Here is a 5,546-nt window from a genome sequence, read left to right as displayed (position 1 = left end):
TCAATGTTACCTTTGGTCTGGATCGGAGAGAGTATTAATTAGTATAAATATTTACACTTATGACATTAATTATTATAATCATAAAATTATATACCCCCTTCTATTCATTATTTTCTTCCCTATTTCCTTAAACGGATTATTCAGGTTTTCTTCCCCTTTCTTATTTTGAAAACTTTTACTCTTATTTTATTCATTTCTCTCTCCTATCACCAAACTCCACCTAACTCACAATTCCTCATTTAATTCCTAATTATCCATTCATCTCTCCAATCCACAAACCCCACCCTCTTCCTTTATTCATTCTTTAATAATCTCCTAAAATCTTGTACCCACATCAAAGGGGAAGAAAAACCCGAATAGGAGGGAGTATTAAATTTAAAATCTATGCAATTTTATTAAACTTTATAGTTTATTAGATGTATAGAGATGTTAATTATTTAACATACAAAAATATAATAAGAACTAGTATTGGTGTCCGGCTTCGCCCGGGATACCTCTACTTAACATAATTTTTTTTTCATTACATAAAATTGCTTAAAGTTGAATAACCCATAAACTTATCATTAATATATTTTTCTATGACATATCCTAAAATTATGTTGAATAAATTTTGAGACAAATTCACTACTCCCGCTATTAATATTTTACTCTTATTAATGAAACAATAGTAATAACATTTCACTACTTGCTCGTAATCATTGTTACTTTCACTACTCCCGCCGTAATTATTGTTACTGTCACTACTGCCGCATTAACCCGCCGTAATTATTGTTACTTTCACTATTGATGCATTAATATTGATTATTTCACTACTCCCGTTGTTGTTTCTACCACTTTCACTAATCTTGCTGATAATATTGTTACTTTTACTATTCAAATGAGTGATTACTATCATATAACTATATCCAATGTTACTACAACTCTTTTATTTCCTGACGAAATTACTTTTACTACTTAGGCATGCAATTTTAAGAAGATTATATATTATATAAATTAAATATGTTACATATATGCATTAAATTAAATCGAAATAATTATGCAATATTATATATTATGGAGTCTAACTTGAATTATTTATAACCTACCTATTATATTTTTGTATGTTAAATAATTAACATCTCTATACATCTAATAAACTATAAAGTTTAATAAAATTGCATAGATTTTAAATTTAATATATAATTTTATGATGATAATAAATAATGCCATAAGTGTGCATGTTCATACTAATTAATTATTTTATTGTAAGGAAATTGACCATTTTCTAGTATTCTATAAATATTGGCATATTCTTTCTTTTAGTCTCCTTGAAATTGACCATCTTAATTAATTATTTTATTTTAAGAAAATTGACCATCTTAATTAATTATTTTATTTTAAGGAAATTGACCATGTTTAGGAAAATTACCAAGCTTCTATATAATTTAATTTTAACCCAAACTATATAATATTAGCATTGAGATCCCTTAATCGGGTCCAGCACATGGTGCTATTGATTTAAAACTATATAGTATAATTAATTTGTATAACTTTCTTTAATTACATTGAAGTCCTTTGGTTTCTGGATTTAATATATAGTATTGATAAGTAGGTTATAAATAATTCAAGTTAGATTCCATAATATATAATATTGCATAATTATTTCGATTTGATTTAATGCATATATGTAATATATTTATATAAATATAATCCTCTTAAAATTGCATGCCTAAGTAGTAAAATTAATTTCGTCAGTAAAGAAAAAGAATTGTAGTAACATTGGATATATAATTATATGATAGTAATCACTCATTTGAATAGTAAAAGTAAGAATATTATCAGCGAGATTAGTGAAACTGGTAGAAACAACAACGGGAGTAGTGAAATAATCAATATTAATGCGGCAATAGTGAAAGTAACAATAATTATGGCGGGAGTAGTGAAAGTAACAATGATTACGGGCAAGTAGTGAAATGTTATCACTATTGTTTCTGATGGGGCATATTCTGCACCGATGACCAAGTCAACATATTGAGCAAGGTCAAGGGTATCCACAGCAAAGTCAGCGACTTAGACAGTCTAGCCGGTGAAGCCCATCGGCCTGTCACCCGGGTCTCGGCCAGACAACTCGCCACCGGGACACAAATCTGCTCATATCCAAGACCCTCGGCGAGCTCGCCACAGTCCATCGGCCGAGGGTATAACGGTCTTTTCACCTGATAGCCATTTGGCCACTTGGCCACTACGTGACAAAAGGTGAATGCCTATAAATACTCCTCAACCTTCATTGAGGAAGGGATCCATAAATTGACCTAATAACCACTATTCATCTGGTAATATCTTGCTTATCTCTCTACAATACACTCTTAGCCAAGTTACAACAACTTCTCTCTAAGTTTACTGACTTGAGCGTCGGAGTGAGTACGCTCGGCCAAAGCCGAGCCCTCGCTTGTTCATCGTTTCAGAGACCGCAAGGAGGATTCAAGCAAGGACATCATCCTACTAGCTACGAGTGGCAACTAACATCTGCTCTGGAATTACACCCGGAACAATTGGCGCCGTCTGTGGGGAAAGGACACTAGAAGCTAGTCACATTCATTCCCAAACAACAAAAACAAAAACACAAAAAACCCACCCAAAAAGCTAAGATGTCGAAACAACAAGAGATAGTCGCAACCGACGAAGCCACATTCTACCAAGATGATACATTTCACCATTCTGGAGTAGTACAACCCTCCACCGGCGTAGTAGTCCAACCGGAATTCGGAATGCCGATAATACCGGACACGCCGCCGCCCGCCAACCAGGTCACCATCATGGGACAGGTGGTTGACGTAGCAAAACCGAAGACACTCCTGGACCTAATGGGAGTACACCACTCACATAGGCACGCCGACGCGAGCGGCGGAAGCCGTCCAGAAACCAGGGCCTTAACGTGACTCCAAGAAACTTGAACGGAGCATTGGGAGAAGCAGACCCTATCAAGACGCCGGAGGAGCCCAAAGTGGTCGTGGTAAACGTAAGTCCTTCTCGCACTCGGGAGAGGACATCGCCGCCGCAACACCGACGAGGAACACCCCGGGAGAGCCAGCGAAGCCCGACTCAGGAGAGTCGGAGAAGAAGCCCGAGCCGGAGAAGAAGTCCCTCCCGCTACGAGGAGAGAAGCCGGACTAGGAATGCGAGGAGTCGGTCGCCGCGTGTCATCCGACACGTGGTCAAACAGCCCCTCAGTGATTATGTCCTAGACACCGCCGTGCCAACCAAGCTGAAGTTGCCGGCGTTCACATATAAAGGAGACAGCGACCCGACCGACCACGCCGAGGCTTTCGAGTCTTACATGTCGGTATGGGAGCAGCCCGATGAGGTCTGGTGCCGAGTTTTCCCAACGACTCTGCATGGGATGGCTCAAAACTGGTACAAGGGGCTTCCCGACGGTTCGGTATACTGTTTCGCCGACCTAAAAGACGCCTTCTTAGCCCAGTACTCTTGCAACAAAAGGACGGTCGTGGAGACGTCGGACCTCCTGACTATCAAGCAGGAGGAGGGCGAGTCTCTACGAAGCTATATGAAGAGGTTCGACGGCAAGGTCCAGCAGATTCGGGAAATCAACCCCGAACTTGCGGCTTTCGCACTGATGAAGGGCCTCCCAAAGGGAAACTTAAAAGACGAGCTCATCAAGCACGGGGGCCTGGGCCTAGACGCCGCGAGGAAGATGGCCGACCAGGCCATCAAGGTGGAAGATTACCACAAGACCTGGTAGGCCCCAGCGAGGCCGAGCCCTCGTAGAGAGGAAAAGCCGCCGGGATGATAGTCCTGGATGAGAGGCGCCGTGACAATAACAGTCACGATCCGATGAAAAACGCCGTGACAATAACAGGTCACGGTCTGATAGATCCGCCAAGAAACAGGGCCCGACGGGCGCCGGGGAGAGCTCGGGAATGTTTTACCAAAGGCATTACCATGACAAAACCCCTCTGGTCGCATCGGCCGCCAAGGTCTTCGCCCGAGCGACGAGGCCGGAAGTGGGAACGGCCTCCCAAGCCAAAAGGAGACGGTGACTCGAACCAAGATCTGCGAGTACCACGGATGCGCCGCCACCTCATCGACAACGCCGGCATCGAAGAATGCCATCGAAGAGCTAATCCGAAGGAGAGCCTCGACAAGTATGTGGCCAAAGGCCGGAAGACGACGCCGGCGGCCCGGATAAGAAATCCGTTTTTCAACGGATAGGAGTTATCCATGTAGTCATCGGAGGTAACGAGAACGGTGGGTCGGCTCATGGACACAAACGGCACCTGAACGAGCTGTATCAGGCCATCAACTTTGTGCCCAACGCAGCGACCACCGCCCCCAGCATTCCCGATATGACTATTGGAGGGAAGGACTACGAGGGAGTCATCGCCCCTCACAGTGACCCACTCGTAGTCAATTTGGACATATCCAACCACCTAGTGAAGAGATGTCGATAGACACGAGCGCCTACACGAACATCATGTTCGGGGAGTGCTTCCACACCTCGGCCCGAGAATCAAGGACTTGAGCCCTGCGCACCCATCCACTATACAGCTTCTCCGGGGCTGGCCTGGTACCCCTGGGTTCAATCAGACTACCGGTGATGTTCGGCGAGGGGAATACGGCCAAGAATGTCCTAGCCGAGTTCGTCGTCATCAACGGCTCATCCGCCTACAACGCCCGATAGGCCGAGTTACTCCGAGCGATGCCGACGCAGTGATGTCCATCCGGGCCCCGACGCTAATGTATGTCTCGGACCGGGGGAAGCGCATAAGCTCGTCTCCAAAGACGAGAAGGACGAGGTGGTCAACATCCGGATATCTCGCCGAGAGGATGCAACATGCAATCCTCAAAGTGGCGAAGCGATCGGAGAAGGGGAAAAGCTCATCCTCACAACCGAAGGGCGACCTTATGGATGCGACCGACGGCTGACGGGGAACAGCGCCTCTAGATGAGGCATTAGGAAACTGATAGACCTTGTATAGCGCCGGAGGTGCCCAAAACATTTGTGGGCATCCCGACGCATGTTAATATCAAATGTAAAATCGACCAAGTCTCCCATGAAGATGTCCATTTTCCCCACAAATCACCGGTAGGAATAAAGAAGCGACACCGTCTCATCATCAATTCGACAAGAGCGGCGATCGTTAAAGAAGCCGACGCCGTCTCATACTTGTCGATTCGACAAGAGCGGCGATCGTTAATCGAGGCCGACGCTGTCTCATCTGTCGATTCGACAAGAGCGGCGATCGTTAATGAAAGCCGACGCCGTCTCATCTGTCGATTCGACAAGAGCGGCGATCGTTAATGCATGAAGCGACGCCGTCTCATACTGTCGATTCGACAAGAGCGGCGATCGTTAATGAAGCCGACGCTGTCTCATACTGTCGATTCGACAAGAGCGGCGATCGTTATGAAGAAATGTAGCGCCAAGGGCGATCACCCCAAATAGTAGACGCTTGGCGATCACTTAAAGTGGTAGACGCCGCGTAACACGCTATCCGGGCGCCAGCTCACACTGTCATAGACAAGAGCGGTGGTCCCCACGAAGAAAT

Source organism: Silene latifolia, chromosome 6 (genome assembly GCF_048544455.1).
Source record: "Silene latifolia isolate original U9 population chromosome 6, ASM4854445v1, whole genome shotgun sequence".
NCBI classification, from domain to species: domain Eukaryota; kingdom Viridiplantae; phylum Streptophyta; class Magnoliopsida; order Caryophyllales; family Caryophyllaceae; genus Silene; species Silene latifolia.
This window is presented reverse-complemented; position numbering follows the sequence as displayed.